The sequence below is a fragment of the Podarcis bocagei genome (assembly GCF_964188305.1).
Source record: "Podarcis bocagei genome assembly, chromosome: 11".
In the NCBI taxonomy this organism is placed as follows: Eukaryota; Metazoa; Chordata; class Lepidosauria; order Squamata; family Lacertidae; genus Podarcis; species Podarcis bocagei.
In genome coordinates, this window is record NC_138136.1 from 18202979 (window position 1) to 18229335 (window position 26357).

Consider the following 26357-nt stretch of genomic DNA (forward strand, 5'->3'; position numbering starts at 1 on the left):
AGATGTCAAGGAAATAAACAACTATCTGACTTTTAGAAGACATCGGAAGGCAGCCCTGTTTAGGGAAGTTTTTAATGGTTGATGTTTTTAAGTATTTTGTTGGGAGGTGCCCAGAGTGGCTGAGGCAACACAGTCAGATGGCGGCAAATAAATAATAAAAGTATTATTATTATTTCCTCGGAAGAGTAAGGCAGTCTCTCCCTCATCAGGAGAGTCTCTTTTGTTGCCCTTGCCAAAGCTCTTTATCTATCGGTAGTGGCTCCTTCCCTATGGAACACCCTCCCATCAGATGTCAAGGAAATAAACAACTATCTGACTTTTAAAAGACATCTGAAGGTAACCCTGTATTGGGAATTTTTTAATGTCTCTGTGTTTTACAATTTTTTGTGTGTGCTGTCAGCTGCCCAGAGTGGCTAGGGAATTCCAGTCAGATGAGTGGGGTATAATAATAATAATAATAATAATAATAATAATAATAATAATAAACTTTGGTAAATGCTGACAGTTATTATTCTATATTTGGGAAGGGAATCTGCTTGCGCATGAAACACTTCTCTCCAGACAGCTTACAAATGGACTCAAACAATGCACATTAAGAAATCAAAGAGACTTTGATTTCAGAGGTCGAGGTTCCGTAATAGATTCTTCGATCTATAATCAAGTAATGTCCTGCTCACGCTGGGACTTGTTCCTCTTTTCTTTTCCTCCTCAATCTCTCTGGAGCTGCCCTTCTCCAACCCACTTCATCAATTGCTATCGGTCTGAAACCTGCCACTTCCTATCTCAGCTTCATTGTGTTCCTACTTTCTCATACCCCAAATACCTGTCCTCGCACTAACAGGTCTCTTTCCACAGCCTTCTCTGGTCTGCCTGAGGGCGGTTTCATGCTACCATGCTAGCCAAGCTTCTCTCTTAACTTCAGATAGGCCAACTGCTAAAAAAAAAGTGCTTCTTTGAGATGAAATTAGACAAATTCCTGAGGAGAGGGCCTCTAGCAACAGGAGGGGAGAGCACTCACACGCACAGTGTGTGAAGTACTCACGTATCTCTTGCTTTGTGTAGGCATACGTGTGGCCTTCAGCTTCTCCCTCCTGCATCTTCTGTGGAGGAAGGAGCTGGAAACCCGGCCATTTCCTCTCCTGAGCTACAAGGAAAGAAGAAGTAATGGTTAAGCAAGTGCTCCCCCCTCCCTCATTTCGCCAATTTCTTTGAGAAAGAAAAGATGAAGGAGAAATCTATCCAGGAGGCAGAAGTTTCACAGAATTCAGCATAATCTGGCTGGCACTGTATCCTTCCCTGTGGCTGCATGAAATGCTCCCTTTTCCTGTTGGTCTCTGAAGCAAATGAACGTGTTGGGAGATGGGAGCATTATACATCATTATCACCAAATAGGTTTCTTATAAAGTGAGCAATTTTTATACCGCTTACGGGGGGGGGAGGGGGAGGAAAACATGCACACGTACCTCCATTTGTTTTCTGAATCAGCATCATCACCATCCCTGATATATTTTAAGGCAGACCTTTGCCAGCTTGGTCTCTCCAGAGGTTTTGTTGGACTGCAACTTCCACCATCCCCAGATAGCATAGGTTGGGGTTGATGGACCTTGCACGAAGCTATTTTAAGGCCTCACATTGAAATCAGGTATTTGGTTTTGGGAAATTGAGGCTGCTCCTTCTTTTTTCGTTGTGTATTTGACTATTTTCAAAACTGAATATTTGTTCTGCTGTGGTCAGGAATTGTCCCAAGAATTCCCTTTGATGAAGCAGTCTGTTACTCTCTAAAGTAAAATAGAAAAGCAAGTTAAATGCCTGCTGTTGCTATAAAAAGATGTTATCTTCACATAACATCAGAAGCCAAGCAAAACACACTTGCAAGCAGCCCTTTGGTGTCTGATGATGATCTATTATGCAGTAAATGCCAGCATCTATAAACTTCCTTTGGGGCAGAAGGATTGTCTGCCATTGGGTAGCTGTTATAGCCATGGCTTTGGCATTTGCCCCAAAGGCCAGATTCATAAAAACATGAATATTTATTTAAAATGCCTATCATTAATTTATATCTGGTAAAAAAAAAAATCGAGTTTTTCCATGTCGAATAATATTTTCCCCTAATATTTCATTGCAGTCCAGAGCTGGCTATTCATTATTTTCACAGAGCAGATGCTTAGAGAAATCTTTAACGTGCCACACTTATACCGTATTAATTTTGGAAGGAGGAACTGAAACAATGCAAGTCAAAAGGCAGGAGAGGGGGAGATCCTATTGTGTTCCTTCTAAATGTTCTTAATTTTCATTTTGTTTGTGTTTTAAAGAGCAGGATCATCAAATAATCTCATTTCATTCTTAACAATATTAAGTTTCAGAATTCTTTAAGACTTATTAATATGCATTGCTCAGGATGTCTGTAATTTCCGAAGAACACAAGATAGGTATGCTCACTGCACATCAGTCTTGGTATATCTCCAGTGGTATGATCTTTTAATAAATGTGTTCACTGATGAGGAAATTAGAACTTGTATGTATTAAAAGGGCTCACTTCTTATACAGCCAAGTGCTTTCATGAATAGTTATGTTTCTGTCAATACCATCGCCCACTGGGAACAGGTTAAGTGCAACTGAAAAGTTTGGGAATCTCAGACAGGATCTACTTGTTCCTGTCCTAATTATTTTATTTTATTATTATTTATTTCAACCATTTCTATACCACTTCATCACAGTTATTTCTAAGCAGTGTACCAGAGACCCAATGCAGAAAGGCTAGCAAAAGGATAAACATAAAATCAGAGTTCAATTTAAAAGTCTGCTGGAATAATAATAAAAAAAGTTCAGTAAGTGCCAGAAGTTCAACATGGAGGAAGTGCCACAAAAGTGATGCCTTGATGCATAGTTCCTGTGGGATACAAGCTATGCCAGTGGCTCCCCTAAAGACCTCAGTAAACAATCAGGGATCCTGGACCCAATTTGTTAGGGACCTTGTATAATAATACAAGTACCTTGAATCTGGCTTGGTAGCTTATAGGCTTTTGGTAGCATATAAGCCAGTGCAGCCTTTTGAGCAACAGAGTTATGTAATGGTGGTTGTCTCCATTAAGTTTAGCAGCTGAGTTTTGCACCAGCTCGGAGTCTCCAGACCAGGCCCAAGGGTAGCTCCACATACAGCACACTGCAATAATCAAGACCTGAGTTTCCCAGTGCATGAAGCTGGATCCTCCCTTACAGAGGGTCCATGTTGCTTGCGGCCCCCGGGATTCCCCCCAACCGGCTACTAGGCGGGGCTTTGCCTTGCACCCGCCGGTGGACCAATGATCATGCCACTGGCTTTTAGCCAATTTGCATCATGGCGTGAACGGGGTTAAGATATTTAATCTGCAGCGCGACGTGGGGACCTCCTCTTGCTTCGCGCTGCTGTACCCCCACCCACCCGTTGTTAGGTCAGTGTCTGGCCTTGCTTTGGACTTCGGTTGGTTGCCTGTTTTGGATCGGGGGCTGGGTAGGAATTTTTTCCAATATGGCAAATTGGCAGTGGCCACTTGGTTTTTGCCTACTTCTTAGCAACCGTCACAACTTTGTAAGATTTGGCAGTTAGGCATTGGTTTAGGAGAGCGTGGGGAGGGGAGGGGTGGGGTGGCCATCCCCTACCCCTCCATTTGATAGGGTATTCCATTAAAGGAATCCGGGGGTCTGGATCTTGTCTGTTGCCCAGGGAGGGGCTAGGGCCATGCCGGGACCCCTGGGAACCCCAGGGGTGAAGACCAGTCAATAGCCATTGTTGGAGCTCCCTTTGCTAGTAGTTTACCCTTTCAGGCTCCCTTCAGGGTAGACAGGAGCCAGTTGTAGTCATTGATACCAATGCCTAAGCCAATACCAGTCACACTTGTGTATTCAATCAAGTTGTGGCCTAAATTTTGCCCATTAACCTTTAAACTAAATTCTGTGTCCATCGCGTCATTATTTCCTAGGGAGCGGGTTTCAGGGGATCGACGCGCAATCACCATGGCCAGACTATCCCTGTCCGAGAACGGTCATAGGTGATATACCAGCCATAGCTGGTAACAGGCACTCATAGCCACTGAAACTACTGGCAGAGGTTGATTTAGGGGGACATTTCTGGTTCTCCCACACTGGGCACTGAGCCAAAATGGTGCTGCAGGGGGTGCCACAACAATGGAAGTTGAGAGGCACCAAATTTGGGCATCAAACAGTGTTTTGCTTAAATTTGAAAGCCCAAAGTCCACCACTGCTATTTATACCTCCAGTGGCAATGATGGACCCAGGGTCACCCCCAAACTCTGAACCTGTTCTTTCAGAGGAAGTATGACTCCACCCAGAACAGAAACTAGCCAATCAACAGAACTACCAACCCTTATTGCTTTCTCTTGAGCTTTAGTGGGTGGGACCCTCCCAAATTTTGATGGACATCACATTCTAAAACCTGGGCTTAAGTTTCCAGCTCCCAGGAGAACACCCCCGATCGCCTCCCACCCCAGTCATTAAGTTCTGCTATATTGATTTAGTGGGAAAGAGCAGAACACAAAGAAAAAAGGAGGATACTTATGCGCTGTGATCAAGCTTGTTCCTTGCACAATGCTGTGATATTGCCTGGGCTAATGGACTATGGAATAAAGTTCTCCTAATGGAACAATAGCTACAATCTGCACTCCCATCTCTGTTGCTGAGGTTACAAACATGAAAGGAGTTAGCACATGGATGCCCCTTCCACTCCATGCCTAGTCTGTCTGCTCTAATGCCTTTGGGTCACTCACAGACTGTTTGTAGTCGGCTCAGGGTATGACTCCAGTGGAAGAACAACAAGGAAAGGAGAGTTAAGAGGTAAATTACAGCCACTTTTGTACATACTCAGGAGCTGCGCTTTAGCCATCAGGCTCACATAAATGCTTGCTTCCCTATCTGGAGAATTCAACAGCCATTAGGCAGCTCTTATCTGAGAGTCAAGAGATTTTTTAGGAGGGTTTATTCGTCTTAAATAGCCTTACTGGGTCACAGTTTAAATCTAGCCACTTTAAAAAAAAAAAAAAATTCAAACCTTCAAGTGCTTATGCTGTGTTGTGAGTCAGAATGAGGAGTCTCTTGAAGCTGAAGTTAACTCTACGATGCAATGCCAGAACTGTGGAGAAGAATCAATTCAAAGAAATGTCTATGAAATCTGGCATATAGACCACCCCCCGCAAGTTATCCTTTTCTATTCCGATGGTGGAAATGTATTTTCCATTCTGTCATATACTTATTTCTCTTCTCAGCTGTAGCATTTCACTTTCCTAAAGCTCTCGATGCAGTTATTGAATTATATATACATATAAAAGTTGCTCTTCGCAGTCACTACAGAAGGTGAATATTAGGCCTGGAATCACATCAGAAAGCCTCTTTCCCCATTTAGCACTTGTGGAAACAGCTCTCAGAACTCAATAAACCCTAGTCTGGGCTTGTGTCTTGCTGAGAATACTGCAAGGCACCTGGATTCTCCTCCAAACAAAAAACACACACATTGATTTTGTGCTTTCTTTTTTTAAAAAAAGAAAGCTTTAAACACAATAAAAAATGTTCATACAAGCATAATTTACTCACTTTTGGCTTTCATATTATTCCCATCTTAGTGACTCTACGCAGAAGGGCTTTCCCCCTCCCTGCACGTGTGTTTTTATTCCAGATTAGCATATTTTGAAGCGTTTATTCCAGATTAGTGTTCTTAAAGAGAAACAGCATGGCATATCAGCACCGGTATTTGAAAAGCAGCAGAATATTCATTATTTATGAATATCATGCTGTGTTCAAAATGCAGGTTTTCATGGCGGCACGCTGTTTCTTTCTAAAGTAGAATTCCTTGATAAATGAACATTGTGTTTTGATTTGTCTCATCAGATATAAGCTGTCAGGAATTCAGTGGGGCCTCCTGCATTCTGACATATCACAGTTCAATAAGGGGGGGGGAGCCTTCCCCCGACTGTAATAAAATTTGAAGTACCTGAACTTGATGACATGGGTGTTGACAAAAATACACACCGGCTCCATACTGATTTATGAATCTCAAATTATCCATACCAGAGGCATCCTGTCAAAGCAAAATATTGTAGTTGAGACAGAAGTTCAACCTTTGCAATGGCTCTTCAAAGAAAAAAAAATGCACTGTTTTGGGTGGAAGATAACATATCAAAAATTCAAAATAGAGGACAAAAGCTGCAAAACCCCTCATTAGGTATGTTTCAGGAAACAGTCCCCAAATTACTTGCCGTGCTCAGTTTTTTCAGTTTCACTACGGCCATAAGTGAATACCTGAGGGTCCAATGCATTTTGTGAATACCCTACTTTTCCGTGTATGAGACACCCCCATGAATAAGACGCCCCCTATTTTGGGGAACTAAATTTAAAGAAAATGAGGGGAGATGGCCCAAAGTTGTTGAGCTTTTTAAAGGGGGAATTGCATGCGCGCCATCATCCCAGCAGGGCCATTGCTGGGGGTTAGCAAAGTGGGCAACCACTCCTCCCCCACCACTGCGTTCCCTAGAGAGAGCGCCTCCTGCGGCGGCATGGGGGCAGTTGTGCGCCCGCCAACCAGCTGGCTAGCGTTGCGGAGCTCCCCCCCCCACTATCTGTGTATAGGATGACCCCAGTTTTTTGACATGGTTTTTAGTCAAAAAACCTTGTCTAATACACAGAAAAATATAGTGGTACCTCAGGTTACATATGCTGTAGGTTACATACGCTTCAGGTTACAGACTCCGCTAACCCAGAAATAGTGCTTCAGGTTAAGAACTTTGCTTCAGGATGAGAACAGAAATCGTGCTCTGGCGGCAGGGCAGCAGCAGGAGGCCCCATTAGCTAAAGTGGTGCTTCAGGTTAAGAACAGTTTCAGGTTAAGTACAGACCTCCGGAACGAATTAAGTACTTAACCTGAGGTACCACTGTACGGTAAGTTTGACCAGGATGATGCCATAAGAACCATAGAATCATAGAGTTGGAAGAGACCACAAGGGCCATCGAGTCCAACCCCCTGCCAAGCAGGAAACACCATCAGAGCACTCCTGACATATGGTTGTCAAGCCTCTGCTTAAAGACCTCCAAAGTAGGAGACTCCACCACACTCCTTGGCAGCAAATTCCACTGTCGAACAGCTCTTACTGTCAGGAAGTTCTTCCTAATGTTTAGGTGGAATCTTCTTTCTGTAGTTTGAATCCATTGCTCCAGGTCCGCTTCTCTGGAGCAGCAGAAAACAACCTTTCTCCCTCCTCTATGTGACATCCTTTTATATATTTGAACATGGCTATCATATCACCCCTTAACCTCCTCTTCTCCAGGCTAAACATGCCCAGCTCCCTTAGCCGTTCCTCATAAGGCATCGTTTCCAGGCCTTTGACCATTTTGGTTGCCCTCCTCTGGACACGTTCCAGTTTGTCAGTGTCCTTCTTGAATTGTGGTGCCCAGAACTGGACACAGTACTCCAGGTGAGGTCTGACCAGAGCAGAATACAGTGGCACTATTACTTCCCTTGATCTAGATGCTATACTCCTATTGATGCAGCCCAGAATTGCATTGGCTTTTTTAGCTGCCGCGTCACACTGTTGGCTCATGTCAAGTTTGTGGTCAACCAAGACTCCTAGATCCTTTTCACATGTACTGCTCTCAAGCCAGGTGTCACCCATCTTGTATTTGTGCCTCTCATTTTTTTTTGCCCAAGTGCAATACTTTACATTTCTCCCTGTTAAAGTTCATCTTGTTTGTTTTGGCCCAGTTCTCTAATCTGTCAAGGTCGTTTTGAAGTGTGATCCTGTCCTCTGGGGTGTTAGCCACCCCTCCCAGTTTGGTGTCATCTGCAAATTTGATCAGGATGCCCTTGAGTCCATCATCCAAGTCGTTGATAAAGATGTTGAATAAGACCGGGCCCAAGACAGAACCCTGTGGCACCCCACTAGTCACTCTTCTCCAGGAAAGTTCAACATGCTAGTGTTGTACAGTAACTTTCAAAACAGGACTACTGCTCAGCAATAGCAGCTCTGTTCACTCCCCGCTGATCGGCCTGGTTGTGTATTCTTGCCACCTTTGACTGGAGAACCATGTACTGTAGTGTGGCTGGTAAGCAGGGATGTAAGCAGACCTCATTTTCCTTTCTGCCCTGTATGATTCAAATCCTCCCATTCTGCAGCAGTTAGCCTTCTCCAAAGGCTGCATTTGCCATCCGAATGTCCCCTGTGGTGAAATGCTGTGACTTGCATAATTCACATAAATACAGTGGTACCTCTGGTTATGAACTTAATTCGTTCCAGAGGTCCGTTCTTAACCTGAAACCGTTCATAACCTGAGGTATCATTTTAGCTAATGGGGCCTCCCACTGCAGCTGCACTGCCGCCACACTGCCGCCGCACAGTTTCTGATCTCATCCTGAGGTAAAGTTCTTAACCCGAGGTACTACTTCCCGGTTAGCGGAGTCTGTAACCCGAGGTGTTTGTAACCTGAGGTACCACTGTAATTGCATAAATTCCATTGCCATTATGTTACAGTGGTACCTCGGGTTACAGATGCTTCAGGTTACAAACTCTGCTAACCAGGAAGCGGTTGCTCCAGGTTAAGAACTTTGCCCCAGGATAAGAACGGAAATCGCGTGCCAGCGGTGCAGCGGCAGCAGGAAGCCCCATTAGCAAAAGCACGCCTCAGGTTAAGAATTGTTTCAGGTTAAGCACGGACCTCTGGAACGAATTAAGTTCTTAACTTGATGTACCACTGTATTCTACCCCATTCCTTTCAGTGCAAATGAAACCAAATGAAACCCTACCCACCAAGCATCCTGGGGGAAAAGGGACATCCCATGTTCTTGAGGGAGATCACAGTGGCCATTTTGGATGCCAGGCTCTCATCCTAGGAAAAATGCTTTTTTCAAGTCGAGATCGCAGAGGAGGTCATGTGATTCACCTGGGAGCGCATCCTGGAAGACGTGAGCCCCAAATTTTGACCTTAAAAAGTTGGACAGTATGTGGGGAAACCCATAAAAATTACAGATTGTTTATGGACTGAAAGGAATAACAGCAGCAACTGCTGATTTTACTCACTGTACATGAGATGGATAAGCAAACACTGGCGATTTCTGCTCCTTTTCCTGTTTTTGTCAGACTTTTCCAACATCCTTAGTAGTGTGATGAAGGTAAAGGTAAAGGACCCCTGACAGTTAAGTCCAGTCGGCGCTCATCTCGCTTTCCTGGCCAAGGAAGTTGACGTTTGTCCACAGACAGCTTCCAGGTCTTGTGGCCAGCATGACTAAGCCACTTCTGGCGAAACCAGAGCAGCGCACGGAAACACCATTTACCTTCCCACCGGAGCATTACCTATTTCTCTACTTGCACTTTGATGTGCTTTTGAAATGCTAGGTTGGCAGGAGCTGGGACCGAGCAACAGGAGCTCACCCTGTCGCGGGAATTTGAACTGCCAACCTTCCAATCAGCAAGCTCTAGGCTCAGTGGTTTAGATCACAGTGCCACCCACGTCCCTAGTAGTGTGATAGGAAAGGAGGTGATGGGCCCAGTGGCCATGATCTTCGTTTTTTTGGTGTTGAGCTTCAGACCATATTTTGCGCTCTCCTCTTTCACCCTCATTAAAAGGTTCTTTAATTCCTCCTCACTTTCTGCCATCAAGGTTGAATCATCTGCATATCTGAGGTTGTTGATATTTCCTCCGGCAATCTTAATTCCGGCTTGGGATTCATCCAGTCCAGCCTTTCGCATGATGAATTATGCATATAAGTTAAATAATCAGGGAGACAATATACAGCCTTGTCGCACTCCTTTCCCAATATACAGCCTCTCCTACAATCAAACAAATAAAGCTAGTGGTTTTTCAGTGCTGCGAACATGCATCCAGTGCAGACTTAAGAGTTGTCTGAGTAGCGAGAGACTTCCGGGTTGGCGCCATCGCCGAATGGCGGACTCCCTCCGAGCTCCGGAGGGAGTCTGCTCGGCAGGGGCTGGGTCCTACCGCGCCGGCAACACGGGGACCCTTAAAAACCACGGGCACGGAGCCCGTGGACATGGGTGACTCGGCTGGCACCATTAGCGCCCTCCCGACTCGTGAAGGAGCCTTTTTAAAGGCTTCGGATCGGGTGCCGGGGAGCGGCGTGGTGCTTTGAGTCCTCTGCTTTCCCTGCCGAGCGCAGCCGCATGCCATTCAACGGAGAGCGCTGACTTCTTCCATTGGAAATTCGGACTATTAACAACAACCCGTGAGTAATTGGGAAACCGGGTTCAAAAGGAGAAAAAAAAGGAATTTTTTTCGGATTTGGCACGAGCGGGGGTGATCTAAAAAGGAAGTCAATCCCCCCCCCCATTGTAAACATTCTAAAACAAGGACTGGGTAACCAAGGTCGAAAGAGAAGTATACTCTTGACAAAAATCTTTAATTCCACGATGGGAAATTATAAGAACTGTGCTGGAGGAGAAGAGTGGAGGGTGAGAAGGAAAATGCAACCCCCCCCCTGGGAACCGGGGCGATTCGCAGAGCCTGGTGAAGAGAGACGGAGACTTTGACAGCTGTCAAAGTAGCTGTCAAAGCTGGAGAATATAAAGAGGACTTTGTTACGAGGACTTTGCTGGCTAATTTTGTTACAATTTGCTACAATATGGATATAAACTGTCGGAAAATAAGGAACAACAATTTGACTTTTGGATTAGAGGATACAAAGTTATTACAATCCCCCTAGAGGGGTTTCGGGACATTACAAGAACGGTCGTAAGTGGAAAAATACTCCTGGATTCGCGTTATCTTCTGGGAAAGCTGCAAGACTGAAATAGTATTTTGTCTACAGAGGTGTTTACATTAAAGGAGACAATAGAATTCTCTATTGAAGAAAGGAAGGGACTGGACGTAAGTTTTTGTTCCTGAACAACAAACCTCTGTAGAGATACCAGATTTCTGAATTAGAACGTTTTAGCAGCTGAACAGGACAAGAAACCTGAGAAAGTGAGGAATAAGAAGAACAAAGGACTGACTACGACACGGAAAGAAGAATGGGAGGAGTGGAAAAGATCAAGGAAATTAAAGGCCTCTGTTAGATTGGACGTTTGAAGTTAAATATTATTAAAATTAATAAACTAGAAGAAAACCGGCAAGATGGAATTGGGGAGAAACTCGGCCATGACTTGAGACCTCCAGGCTGATAACATACAGATTGATGGACATGGGGAATTCAAACCGGGGAAGGGGGGGGGAGATTTGGAATCCAAAGGCTGTGTAACCATCTTTTGAATCTTTTTATATCTTTTATTTTCTACTTTTTTATATAATTTACGTATGTTATTTTATTTTGATTGGACGTGTTAAAAAAAAAAGGGAATTCGTGGAAGGAACTGGGGTGGATCTTGGGGAAAATCTTTTTTCTTTTTGTTAATGATGTGGGATGGTGGTAAGATTTGTACAATTCAATTTGGATAGTGGGTTAAAAAAACTAAGTTTCAAACTGGGAGTGAGAGCTTGTAGAACCAAATTAATGAAAGGGGAATACAGTTGGGAGGGGGAGGGGGGAGTCCTAGAAAGTAGGCAATGAAAGTAAGGTTCTAAGTATCTTTTTCCCCCTTTTTTCTTTGTATTTCTATATTTCTGGAAACTTTAATAAATATGATTTTTTTTTTAAAAAAAGAGCTGTCTGAGTAGCCTGACGACATCCAGAGATCCATCAATGAAAATGATGTGTGCTTTTGCGTGCATAGTCCTCGATTCAGCGGGAAGTGCACATGCAGTGCTCATTGGATCAGTCCCTAAAGGCTTTGTGTAGTGGAGCTGACTAACTAAGCTGATTGACCACAACTGAATGAGGTTTATATTACCGTTCCACCAGGCCGTGGAAATGCCTTGAGTAGCTGAGAAACAAGACCCGAATCATGTAAAGCTGTCGATTCCAAGGTGTTTCATACAGATAAATGGGTTTTATGTATACATTATGCCCCAATGAAATATGGGATCTCTGCAAAGTGTTTTATTTTCCTTATTTCATTTTATGATGATTTTATTTTGTGGGCGTTTGTGAGTATTTGAGGGCAGCGAGGTGTTTTATTGACTTCAGGGATTCTATTTCATTTTCAGGCACAAAAGGGGATTTTATTACACCAGATTTATTTCCCCAGCTTTGGCTATTTCCTACTGCATATTATCCAAGATGCTGGTAGGCTGGTTTGTAATTATGCTCAAAATTGTGGGTTCATTAAAAACCCACACAAAAAACCCACAAACCACATGTGAGCTTTATTTAGTACAGTTTCAGGTCATTAGATTTGAAACATTTTATCAGTCTATATTACCCGATGCTTCTAGATGATTTAGAGGCACTCATCAGTTTACTTCGCTTAGTTTCCTTAACTGAAATGTTTTGTCTCATTTCAGTTTATGTTGAATGGCTCTCTCCCCCCCTGCCCCTCCGCTCCCATTTTAGTCTGTATTTTAGGTTAACAAATATAGCTCAAGGAAATCCTGTGACAGTGATTTTGAACTCTTGTTCAAAAATCATATTGACAGAAACTATTTTCACCGAAGAATAATTGTAACAGTCGACAGGATCCAGTCCTTCATATATTCATTGGGTGGGTTTCAATCCTATATGCAAACCGAGGAGTAAGCCCCACTAAACTCTATGTGACTTACTTCTGAGTATGAATATGGATGGCAGCACTTCTGAGTTCATTAGTCCTAGTGAAGGAAAAGGTCAGTGAATATTTGTGTGGGATCCTGACACAATGCTTCCCTTTTTCTGATGTCAGTCTCCTCTGGTGTTTCATTTGTGCTTGGTCCTGAAACTGAAGTGCAGAATGCTACAGCACGGTTGCCGGCAGGAATGAGACCTTGCCAGCATATAACTCAGAGATCTGTAGTGGGTGCCGGTTGTTGGGTTTTTTTTTTTTACCAACTTGGGACCAGTCTACCTTGAAGGATTGCTTTCCCCTACATATGCCCACTTGACCACTTCTATCCGCAGCACTGCTACTTTTGCAAGTGCAACATAATTATAATTCCACACTTGAAAGAACTAATCTTTCAGTGTGCCAGTTCCCGCACCTTGGAACTCCCTTCCCATTGACATTAGGCAGGTGCCTCCTCTGTCTTCTTCTTTTTTCTCTCTTCTTTTTGGCATGCTTTTTGGTTCAAGCAAGACTATCCATGTAAATTTGTGATATGTGACTGAATCCCACCAGAACAGTGGCATAGCGTGGGTTGCCAGCTCCTGGGGCCGTGCAGAGTGGATTGTGGGAGGGAGGGAAACGGAGTACGCCAGCATATTCAACTGCCTAATGGCATCTGCATCACCCACGGATTGCATCACCCACAGATTGCTGCCACAGAGATAAGGAAAGACAAGTCATTCCGTTGTCTGGAAAGGTTGCTTCCTGGTTTGCATGGAGAAGCCATTTTCCATGGAGTCAAGCGATGGAAGCGTGCAGCTGTATGGAGGCAGCACTGGATGTTGAAATTTTGCACCGCTAACAATTTTGTGCCCAGGGCAACTGCCCCTGCAGCCCTCCTCACACTATGCCACTGCACCTGAAAGTAGAAACAGTCTGGACTGAACACAAAACCAGGCTGATATATCCCTGTGGCAGGCTCTGCCCTGACTAATGCTCACTTGTGGGCTTCCCACAGACATCTGGTTGCCCATTGTGAGAAAATGATGCTGAACTAGATGGGCCTGCGGCCTGACTGCGCAGTGCTTTTCTCCTGTTCTTATGTTTAAAAGGAGCCTATGCTTGAACAAGGGACGCGGGTGGCGCTGTGGGTTAAACCACTGAGCCTAGGACTTGCCAATCAGAAGGTCAGCGGTTCGAATCCCCGCAACGGAGTAAGCTCCCGTTGCTCGGTCCCCACTCCTACCAACCTAGCAGTTCGAAAGCACGCCAGTGGAAGTAGATAAATAGGTACCGCTCCGGCGGGAAGGTAAATGGCGTTTCTGTGCGTTGCTCTGGTTCACCAGAAGCGGCTTAGTCATGCTGGCCACACGACCCGGAAGCTGCACACTGGCTCCCTCGGCCAATAAAGCGAGATGAGCGCCGCAACCCCAGAGTCAGCCACAACTGGACCTAACGGCCAGGGGTCCTTTTACCTTTATGCACATGTGCACGCACACACACACATGAGTACTCTGCTTAAATGTCCTTGAAAGGGAGAAAAGACCTGCATTTAAAAATAATAATCCTCAAACTGACTGTCCCCAGAATACATCTGTACGAGTGCTATGGGGGGCAGACGCAGTAAATGTCAAAGGACTTTACATACTGTCAAAGATGCTAAGCATCATCAAATCACCTTTTTCACACCATGCCAATTCAATGATGTTTTTTCTATAGTGTTTGGCACGCCAAGGAAAAGAGTGCTATGGGCCTCTATTATGTTGAATGATTCACGTTTCTCCCCTTCACAACCGCAGCAGCTGTGAAACTGCTGAAATGCCTTTCCCCTCTTTTCCAGACTTTGATGAATCTTAAACTAAAGGTGAGCATTATTATTTAGGGGAAATTCTCATTTCCTCCCCCTCCACCCCAAAAATGATCTATAGTACTGTACTCATTATTCTTTTACGGTGCGTAGCTTTTTATTATTATTTAAAAAAGCTTGTCCAAGTTAATTTAGGGGAAATGTCCACGTTTCAGTGAAGCTTTTAAACTTATCTGATATAAATCAAGGAAAGAGTTCTTTTTTTGCTTTTTGGTCTGTCGCTCTGAATAGTAAAAGAAGCCTGTCACCCTTTATCAGAGAAAGCACATGATGCGTGCATTCAACTTTTAGCCGAGAATGGGAGTGCAACTTGAAAAGAAACAAATACAATAAGGAAAGGCTAGCAAAAGTTGGAATGGTTCGGGGGGGGGGATGTGTGCAAGAAGATTGCAGTATACCCCCTTACATTTCTGACAGTAAGAGCTGTTCGACAGTGGAAAGGTCTCCCTTGGGAGGTGGTGGACTCTCCTTCCTCAGAGGTTTTTCAGCAGAGGTTGGATGACCATTTGTCATGGATGCTTTAGCTGAGATTCCTGCATTGCAGGGTTTTGGACTAGATGACCATTGAAGTCCCTTCCAACTCTACAACTCTATGATTCCATGATTCTATTTCTACTCACAAGTTCCACTGAATTCAATGAGATTGACTGCCTGGTAAGTGTGTTTTAGGGGACACAGGTGGCGCTGTGGGTTAAACCACAGAGCCTAGGACTTGCCGATCAGAAGGTAGGCGGTTCGAATCCCCGTGACGGGGTGAGCTCCCGTTGCTGGGTCCCTGCTCCTGCCAACCTAGCAGTTCGAAAGCACGTCAAAGTGCAAGTAGATAAATAGGTACCGCTCCGGCGGGAAGGTAAACGGCGTTTCCGTGTGCTGCTCTGGTTCACCATGTTAGTCATGTTGGCCACATGACCCGGAAGCTGTACGCCGGCTCCCTCGGCCAATAAAGCGAGATGAGCGCCGCAACCCCAAAGTCAGCCATGACTGGACCTAATGGTCAGGGGTCCCTTTACCTTTAATTTAAGTGTGTTTACTGTTGCAGACAAAAAATTCAATCATGTGCATGATATTTGCAGATAGCATTGAATGTGTACAGAGAAGAGTGATCAATATGATCAAGGGTCTGGAAACCAAGCCTTATGAGGAACAGTTGAAGGAGTTGGGTATGCTTAGCTTGGAAAGAGGAGACTGAGAGGAGATATAATAACCATCAGCCAATATTGAAAGGGCTGTCACATGGAAGATGGAGCAAGCTTGTTTTCTCCTGCTCTGGATGGTAGGACCCAAACCAGTGGATTCAAGTTACTAGAAAGGAGATTACGACTAAACATCAGGAAGAACTTTCTGACAGTAAGAACTCTTTGACGGACTCCCTCAGAAGGTGGTGGAATCTTCCTTGGAGGTTTTAAAGCAGAGGTTAGATGGCCATCTGTCATGGTTGCTTTAGCTGAGATTCCTGCACGACAGGGGCTGGACTACATGACCCTTGAGATCCCTTCCAACTCTACTATTCTATAAAAAAGTTTTGTGAAGTTATCCCTCTCAAAAGAAATCAATTAGCCCAAATTTCCGTTGTTGTGGTGGTGGTTGTTGTTGAATGATCAGTAAAACAGCACCATTTTGCAAAACATTATCTTGCTTGTTGTTTCTTATTGCTAGGAATTGCTTAGTGAGTTTTTCCACTTAGGCCAATAACCATACTTGGTGGAGACATTCTGGGGGAAAAGTCTAATTCTGTGCTCTTCCAGTTCTTGGCTACAATGAGTCTTGCTACAGTTAGAATAAATGTTAGTAGTTCCTTATGAATCATAGACTTCCATTTCCCCTCAAACAGAATAATAAAGTCATTGGAATTCTATTTCACCGTGTCACTACTTCAGGTTGTATACAGTGTCAAATTGCATACAACTGGCAATACCTTTGCTATTCGTGAATAATAAAATCTCATTTCTTTGAGGCATACTAAGTTTCTTTTAAAAAAAGCAAGCCAAAACTTCATTTTCGTGCCTCTGAAGGCTCTGTCATTGCTTCTTTAGCTCTGGAAGACAGCAGGTGGGATCTATGTGACCTTTTGGTCAGCTCTAAAGGTTTTCTGAGGGCTTCTTCTTGAAACAATGAACTCTTCAGGACACTATCACTTAGCCAGGTGACATTGACTAAGACAGTTAAATTTAATATGTGAATGCAAGCTGTCAAGAGCAGAATAAGAAAAGGCCTACCAAATATTGTGCTGAACTCAATATTCCTGAACCTCTCCAAGAAAACATAAAAATGTAACGGCACTCATAACTGAGAATGGAAGGTTAAAATAGACTGTTAATATAAATATAACTTTTTTGCAAGCAAAATTAAAGTGGGAGGATTTCCTTGAAAATTTTCTCCAAATATTTATTTCAATGCCAGAAAAGAGGGAACAAGGCCAGCCATGCTCTTCAGCAAAGTGAGGCAGTCTCGCATAACACATTTGGTAGTGTGTGTGTGTGTGTGTGTGTGTGTGTGTGTGTGAGTGGCAGCAGTGATAAGCTTGAGGACATAGCTATGTATGCCATGTGACCTGCCCTGAACTGTAAGCTTCTCCTCAGATGCAGAGAAGACACTGTCCCATCAACAGTGTCATAGGTTTTCACAAGCAGTTTGGTCAGCTTCTCTTCATGGAATAGAAGATGGCTTCTGTCTTGAGGCACCAAAATATCTTGAGAGGAAACAAGATGAGGAAAGGCATACATTTAGGGATTGACCAATGTCTAGTTTTCCAGATAATTTAAATAGACAATTTCACTCTTCTCAGTGGGGAAAGTATCCCCTGCTTCTGTCTATTCTGTCTGTGGAACGCCCTCCCATCAAATGTCAAAACGATAAACAACTACTTGACATTCAGAAGACATCTTAAGGCAGCCCTGTTCAGGGAAGTTTTTAATGTATGATATTTTAGTGTTTTTTGGTTTCTATGGAAGCCGCCCAGAGTGGCTGGGGAAACCCAGCCAGATGGGCAGGGTACAAATAATAAATTATTATTATTATTATTATTATTATTATTATTATTATTATTATGCCCCCAATAACATTTTTTGCCATTGTTCTCTCAGCTCCTCAGAAGCATAATTGGTTTCAATCCCTTCCCTTCTTGTCTCGCTCTCTCCATATTTTCACAGAAGTAGCAAACATCTGTGGAAATCAATGACCAGATGATGAGTCTGAAGTCAAAACCTAATATCTTTTGGAAGCAGTTTGAGCTATGAAATGGCAGGGAAGGAAGACACTGTTCTCTACCTCCCTAGTCAATTCTACCATGGCTTTTCTTCAAAGGAATTCATCCTGTATCTGAGCACTTCCTTTGATTATCTTCTCTCACCAGCTCCCCATCTTTAACTGATAGAAGTCATATCCTCATATAGAACCAGCTTTAATTCTCCCCCAAACCCCTTTAACTCATAATTAATTATTATCTTGTTATGTGAGATCTTGGTGAGCTTCTGAGAGGCGATAGCGATTATCTGTCTCATGAATCAGGACCCTGGAGAGCTCCCAATGGGCCATGCTGACTGAGTTTGCAAAATGCTGTCTCCACAAAGGAGAAGAGTCATCTGAAGACTTTAAAAGGCTGGCAAGACTCCTGACAGTCTCGCCAGCCTTTCAAAGTCTTCAGATGACCAATGGTATCAAATAGTATGGGAAACATCCTTATTAGAAAAACTAACCAATAAACTGAAACTGACACGGGGGGGGGGAATAGAAGAAGACACCTTCACCCTGGTTTGGTTCCCCTTTATCACATACACAAGACAACAAGACAACAAGAAGAATCTGCCGATAGCATATAAATCAATCTGGCTAACCTGATTCAAAAATACACACTCACACCCTGCTCTCACACAAAAACAATTCTCACTACAGACAACCAACCACACTCTAAGCCACCCCCAACCTCTCTCACCACAAGGAAATACAAGTGAGCAGTAAGAGAACCCATACAAGTAACACTGGCACAATCGCTCACACACACTAAGTAGAATAATAGAAGCATAAACACCCGACCCCCATCCCACTCCCCCCTCTTCCCCCCTTTGTTCTTCTTCTTCCTAATTGTTTAAACCAATTCATGAACCAAGAACTTATATATTGACCCTTAATGATGAAACATATGTTGTAGATATTTTTCCACATTTATTATGCTATTTTTGTGATATACAAATGACATGAGAAAACTTGGTATACTTATTTCTATAACAATATTCCTGTTTATAAAACCCAATTTTTAAAAAGTCTGTCGAGACCTTCCCTTTCAGTAGTGTTGGCCCTATGGGAGAGCTGTCTGCAGCCAGTAGATTCTGCTACTGCTATTACTACTATAGTGCTGATATAAATACTTCGAACACTTACCGGAATAAGCAATGCAAGCTCTTAGCACATTCAGGAATCTTCACTGAAAGGTGAAGCAACAGCTGTCAGCTTAAGTCTATATTCATTTTTTTAAAAAAATCCTTCTGGTCAATAAGTCAGAAAGAATAAAAAACAACACTTGGAGTTCATGTCAGCAGGGAGAGCTTAAAGCCTTTAGCTTTAGAGGTGGCTGCTGTTTTCCCTCCTCTACCCTAAAAGCTTGATAAGTTTGTGAAAATGCAGGAAGAGGTGAGAAAGAGTGAAAGTGGCAGATGAGAGGGCTAGTACTATTTAGATCTAATGCCAAATTTGGGTGCTGATCACCCAAGTGGGGGAGTTAATTTCCAATCCCTTCCCCCACTTTTCATATTTTCTTTTCTAATTTAAGAAAGGTACAGGCAGATACACTGAAGTGAAATGGGTTTTCCCCCATCCCTCCTTGCTTTTGAAATGTCAACAATGGTAACTATAAAGACTGCATAGGTTGGTGATACACAGCACACACAGATTCCTGCGTATTGGTAAAACAACAAACCAGTTATGAGTCAATGCAAAATTGCAAGGCAGGTTGGACTCAGGTCAGAATGACTTGGAAATTACTAAAGTGGGGAAGGTTATTTATTTCTATCTCCTCCCCATTTTCATGCCTTGCCTCAATTTATTCCCATTGCTTCTGAAATGCCAACACACACACACTTCTGTCCATTGGTAAAACACACAAGAATCTTGATCCAGCTGTAATTATGATCACATCAGTGCTCTATCAATGTACGCATTCATATCAGTGATGGAGAGTTTGGGAAGGGAAGACAATAATGAACACAGGGAACTGAAATCTGTAGCAAACTGCATGCGTATCAGGAATGCAGAGGAGTGGGAAGACGATGATAGACTGAGGAATGAGAGCAGGAGCAAGCCATGTGCACACAACACTCTGAACAGGATTCTGAAATCAATAAAAACAAAACAATGGAAATGGTGACTGCAGACCTTGGTAACTCACAACGCTCGCCTTGCATCCATATTGGAAACAAGGCCAGGTAATTTGGAAGTCCCAAATCAGGTGAGAAACAGAGATGTGAGGGATTTGGGAACCATCCTTGGTAAGAGTTCAAGCAGAGCCCTCTTCAGCAGATGAAATGATCTTGTGAGGGGGCAGTAGGGGCAAGCAGAGTGCTGGGGCAGGCTTCCCACAGGCATATGGTTGGCCACTGTGAGAATAGGATGCTGCACTAAGATGGGTCATTGGCTGGTTCCAGCAAGTTTCTCTTGTATTCTTATGGATGGTGACTGTCAGAATCGGGGAACTTTCAGAACCAATGGAACAACCCGTGTGTTTTAGAGCCTTGAGTGTTTGTTGTTGTTGTTTAGTCGTGTCCAACTCTTCGTGACCCCATGGACCAGAGCACGCCAGGCACTCCTGTCTTCCACTGCCTCCCGCAGTTTGGTCAAACTCATGCTGGGAGCTTCGAGAACACTGTCCAACCATCTCGTCCTCTGTCATCCCCTTCTCCTTGGGCCCTCTGAAATGGGTGGTGTTGAATCATATCGCCAGAAGAAGGCTTATATTTCATTTTTTGCCTTTTCTGAAATTACATACAATGCGTTTTCCTTAAATCCATGTTGGAAGCACGGGCTGAAAAGTTTTGTACTACCATATTATGAAACAGCATCGCCACAAGTTAAGTTGTCAAGTTAGGCAGCGGTATTTTTTAACATGCAATTAGAAAGTTGTCGGGATGTGGACTGATAATCAACATTGACTGAAGAAGTTAAGTGAGGACAGAAATAGGTACTCGAAACTAATCAGTGTTCCACAGATAACTTCCCCAGTCAAAGATACTGTGCAGAACTTGATTTGACTGTCCTCTTAACTGAAATCCCATTGCAAACAAAGGAAATGTTCTGTCCTATTGATTTTTTAAAGCTACTAAATTCTCCCAGGGCGTTATCAGTATGTCCTCCTCTTCTATTTTAAATATATTTTAATTTCCTAATACAAGCTAATCAGCAGGCTCAACATTAATCTTGCTAGGGAGGAAGTTTTTTGTTAATGCAATAATTGTAGCCCATCAGTTGACTTGGGTTATAAACAACTAGCTTTCATTCTAATGCCCAAATGGGTCAACAAGGAGAAAAGTGAATTGTATTTCATGTTGACATTTTGCTGTTTAAAGCTTGCCGGCCGCAGAGAATCAGCTACTGTGTGGACCTGGAGCACAGCTCACTGGACTGAAGTTATTAACACAGCAACCCTAAACTATGATTACTCAGAAGTAATTCCTATTGAATTCAATGGGCTTACTCTCATGAGAGGTTAGATAGCAGCCTGACTTACCACAACACACTCTCACATCATATTCTGTACTTACGTAAAGGTGCTGAGCATAATCAGATAGTTGATTTCATGTAGGCCAATATTGTCTGCTCTGACTGGCATATGCTCTCCAAGGCCTGATGAAGGGTTTCTCACATCCCACATCACTATGGGATCTTAGCACCCATAGAGATGACGTATAATGGGAGAAAAGGAGGGGTGGAGGGGTGAATAACACCATTATTCCGAGAGGCCACATTCCCAAGCCTCTCTCTGTGAATATTGAATAAAAATGGATGGTAAGATTTTTCTCTTGTCTTGTCCATTCCAGGCAACCTGCCATGTGGGTTGGTTTCTCTGCTGCCTCACACTGTGGCCCTTTGGGTGTTGCTGAATTTCAGACTCAGAGAGCATGGTCAATGTTCAGGGATGATGAGAGTTGGAGTTCAACAGCATCTGGAAGTCCACTGGTTCGCCATCTCTCTTGTACGACATCCTTTGTGCACATCAGAGATTCTTCAAATGTGATAGTACACTTCAGACATAGGTTATTTAGGTCGGAAGGCATCATGATATACATTCACCTCCAGCTGGAGTCAAAAGTCCATTTTTACACCCCCCCACTCCACTCCGGAAGGAAATACATATCTATACAGTGGTACCTCGAGTTAAGTACTTAATTCATTCCGGAGGTCCGTTCTTAACCTGAAACTGTTCTTAACCTGAAGCACCACTTTAGCTAATGGGGCCTCCTGCTGCCACTGCGCCGCCGGAGCATGATCTCTGTTCTCATCCTGAAGCAAAGTTCTTAACCCGAGGTACTATTTCTGGGTTGGTGGAGTCTGTAACCTGAAGCATATGTAACCCGAGGTACCACTGTATCTCAAAGGATTCATTGTCCCATGCCTCATAAAAGTATCAGCTGTTCCTGTTAAATATGTACGTGCAAGTGTTAAGATTCTGTGTATTAAGCAACACACAGTATTTTGAGCAGAATTTGAGACAGGGTATAGGGAGAAAGGACTCACATAGTAGGACTCTAGACTGATCTGAGTTGAGAGGCTGGTTAATCACTATGCAACACTAAACACCATGCTAAGACCCTTATGCCAGCTTCTGTAGATCATTGCTTCAAGTCCATTGTTCATAGCATTGGGCCATGAAGCATATTCTAAGAATAAGGCACAGTGCCAAACATTTTGAATCAAAACAAGCAGATATTTTCACTGTGAAGTGTAATCAAACATATATTACAAGCATCTTCTGCTGATGTGCCAAGGACCACAAATGACGCTCATTTAATTCCTCTTTGAGATATTCTATTTATTCTAATGCCGTGCAAGAATTCTTACCAAGTAACAAAAGGCACTTTGCATTTTGAGACTCAAATGTCATCTAGAAGAACAGCAGTTTAAATATGGATGCCTTTAACAGCAAATGACAATGGTGTACATTAGGATTATCTTGAAGGAAAATAACAGATTTTTTTTTAGAATAGCAAGCCACAACAAGTCCAGTTACTGCTGCCTGGGGCCATTGCATATTATTAAATGGTAGGAAATGTAAATCCTTTTGCCATTTATAAAAGGCAAACCTGGAAAGCAACCCAGAGTCTTCATGTGTTGTAAAGAGAATACACACTACAGCCAACGTTTACATAACTGCGCAATTGGGAAGCAGATGCTGTAGGAAGTGAAATGAGATAATTCATGTTTTATTGAGGTTATGGGATAGCAAGGGAAAGGAAGCTCATATCACTTAAAACTATGTTAAATAAGGGGCTGTGGAAAGAGTTTGAGTTAGAAGGAGCAGTTTATAAGGCAGCATCCTTTGGTAGCTACTGTGGTTAAGCCTTGTGGGAGCTGCTAGTTATGGAAAATTTTCTCTTCTGGCTTCCTGCCCTGGACTCTTTTAATTTTCCCTGCATCTCATCCCATACTGGCTGTTCCAAGTGCCCCTGCTAGAGAAGGCTTGTGGCCATGCTGAAATGACTAATTTATTTTCCCCAAAGAAAGAACATAACATTCACAATGTCTACAGCCTCACATTCCTGGCATTGGGCAATTGGGACAGATTAGGGATTCTGCTGGTTTGCTGTCCGCCTCGCTGCCTAGTATTCTTCCTGCTTGAGTTGACAGAGCTGGTCTCAGAGGCAGTGTTGAGGCCTCCCAGACTGCTGGTTTGGGGGCACTTCAATATTCATGCTGAGGCAACTGGCTCTGGGGTAGAAGAGTTTGGATTTGATATCCCGCTTTACCACTACCCGAAGGAGTCTCAAAGCGGCTAACATTCTCCTTTCCCTTCCTCCCCAACAACAAACACTCTGTGAGGTGAGCGGGGCTGAGAGACTTCAGAGAAGTGTGACTGGCCCAAGGTCACCCAGCAGCTGCATGTGGAGGAGCGGAGACGCGAACCCGGTTCACCAGATTACGAGTCTACCGCTCCTAACCACTACACCACACTGGCTCAGGACTTCATGGCTGCCATGACAACCATGGGACCGTCCCAACATGTCACCAGCCCAGTGCATGAGGCAGGCCACAATCTGGACTTTGCTTTATCAACTAGGCAGGAAGAGGTGGTTCTGAAAATGGAGGATATTGACATCAGTCCCTTGTCATGGTCAGATCACTTCCTGCTGAGATTGAGGCTTTCAGAGCTTAATTAACTATGAACCACAAAATCTGGGATCCCCACGAAATGGGTGTCCAAGTTTTGCAATCGTATTACAGCAAAACCTCCACGTTTTGCAGCATCCCACAAACGGAGTAATTGATACATCAAAATGTAGCTAATGCCTCCAAACCCAACGTTGTCCAATTTACTCCATACTGGCGCCAAAGTTTTGCAAAAGTTTTGCAGCAAAAACCCTGTATTTTGCAGTGCCCCACAAATGGAGCAATACCCACTCAAACCCAGGTGTGAATAAACTTTGGCACCATTTTCAAGAGGATCCCAGATTCTGGGGTTCGTAGCTAATGAAGCCAGCTTTCAGCACCTTTCCCCCTCTATAGAGGTGGGGGACTTCTGAGGATGGCCTGCCCTCAGAGGCTGATGGATCCAATGGGTTTCAAATGGCTCTGGGGATTTTCTGGCTGATAGACTGGCCTGTTGAAGCCCTGATCAACTTTTGGGAATTCTGAATAACTTGGGCTACTGACATGATTGCCCCTGAGACCCTTTCCCACTTCGTGGTGCCTTTTTGGCTCCCTGGGCAAGGAAACAAACAGCTTGAATGTGAGTAGATGAAAACTCCAGTCAAATGCAACTGAACAATGGTTCATTATTGAACCTACCTAGCGGCAGTGAAGGCAGCAAAGAAGGCATACTTTGTGGCTTCTATTGCATTCTCATTGCGCCATCCCGCAGAACTTTTCCAGGTGGGGCCTTTTACGGTCTGGCCTGAAGGAGGTTGACAGAACTGATAGCTGGCTGTGACTTGTTTGCAAAGCACTTTGTGGATAATATCACCCGCATCTGCTGGGACCTTGACTCCACTGTTACAGCAGATGGATCTCAGCAGGGGTCCAGAGCAGTCATGTTGTGTGTTGAATGAATTTCAGTTGATAAGACTCAAGGATGTATAAAAATGTGGACATTTGGATTTTGGTTATGTCACTCCGCAGAACAGGATACTTCTTCATTCTTCTTTCTTACATCCAGTATCTTGCAGTAGCAGCTGACAGGGAGACGGTGGCACTCACCTGATGTCACTGGTGCCCACCAGGTTGGGGAGGGTGAGGGGCAAGGCAATGGAGAGGTCAACACGGTGCAAATGCACCAGCTAAGCCAGATCAATGCTGCTGCTGGTGTGTTTGCAACTGACCTTCCTATTGCCTTGCTGCAGTAAGCAGCAAGGACAGCTGTTGAAAGTTGAGGTGAGTGCTGCTATCCCATTGCACCATTCACTACTGATTGCCAATGTGGCCTGATAGCACTGTGGTCATAGTAATAATGGCATGACCTCACAAACATACATCTAGCTCAGTATTGTCTATTCTGATCAACACTAACTTCCCAAGGTCTGCTATCATCCAGGCCTGCTGTTTTGTTACAAGTGTATACCTGGACTGTACAATCTGTACAGTCTGACATCCTTTTGACTGGACACACTAGGAACCGATCCTGAGAATTTCTGCCTGAAAAGAACATGCTCCATGAACATAGAAAGCTGCCTTATGCTGAGTGAGACCTTTGGTTCATCTTGCTCAGTACAGAGACCTTTGGTTCATCTTGCTCAGTACTGTCTACACTGACCAGAAGCAGCTCTACAAGTTTTCAGATGGAGAGTCTCTCCCAGTCCTACTCTGAGAAGCCAGGAATTGAACTTGAAACCTTCTTCATGCAAAGCAGATGTTCTACCACTGAGCTATGGTCCTGTCCCTAAGGAACATAAACCTAGGACCCCCAGGTGATGGTACTTCCCTTTGTTGGTGGTCTTATCTCTGAGCTGTAGCTCTTCCCAGATACTGGCTCATCAATTAGATCTGCCTGGTCCTGCCTATTGAGAACTAATGAGTTTACCAAAGGGTTTCTTAATTAAATCACTGTTTTTGGTTTTGATGTTTTCCTGTTCCAAGTAGCTACTGCACCTGAGAAGCTTTATTTGGGGCTGATTCCAGGTCCCTTGTCGGTGTCTGAGGAAAGATGAAACCCAGCTAAATAAATTATTTAAATGACGTTAAGGAGCAATAAATCTGATTGCTCTTGGCAGAAGTATGATACAAAGATGGCATTTAGATGAGCTCTGGGAGGGGGGGAAATGTGTATTCGAAGATGAAAAGATGCTAAGCACCGTGCCCTGTGGGAATCTTCACAGAGCTATTCACAACGCGAAAGTCCAATCTGATTAGAACTTCGAAGCGCGATTGGCAATCAGGGACTGTGTCTTTGGCAAACCAGCTCTTCTGGGCTCCTTTGGAAAAATTGTGTGATGTGCTCGCCTTTTACCCTTTAAGCTCTTGAAGGAAAGCCAGCTGGAAGCCTCTTTAAAATACAGAAACGAGGCAGATAGAGGCTTAGCGGTTGTGTTTGCAGCCCACATTCACGGCTGATGCATGATTAAGTATCAACAAGCTTCAGCGTTAGGATCTGATGTTAGATAAGCACTCCAGAAATTAGTCATTTCCCACCCTGAACTCGGAACTTCTACAGTGATGGATCATAATCACAAAGAGCTTGACATTCTAGC

General features: G+C 43.8%; 2 long non-coding RNA genes across 2 annotated transcripts in view; one reads left to right on the forward strand and one right to left on the reverse strand.

Annotated features, from left to right (window-relative positions):
• LOC308597875 overlaps positions 1-26357 on the forward strand; it is a 991146-nt gene that overhangs the window by 147795 nt on the left and 816994 nt on the right. The gene's annotated exons all lie outside the window — the stretch shown is intronic.
• LOC308597868 overlaps positions 16864-26357 on the reverse strand; it is a 54541-nt gene continuing 45047 nt past the window's right edge. The window contains exon 5 of the long non-coding RNA XR_014013229.1: positions 16864-17161. This is a non-coding gene — a long non-coding RNA (uncharacterized lncRNA). The remainder of the gene's footprint in view (positions 17162-26357) is intronic.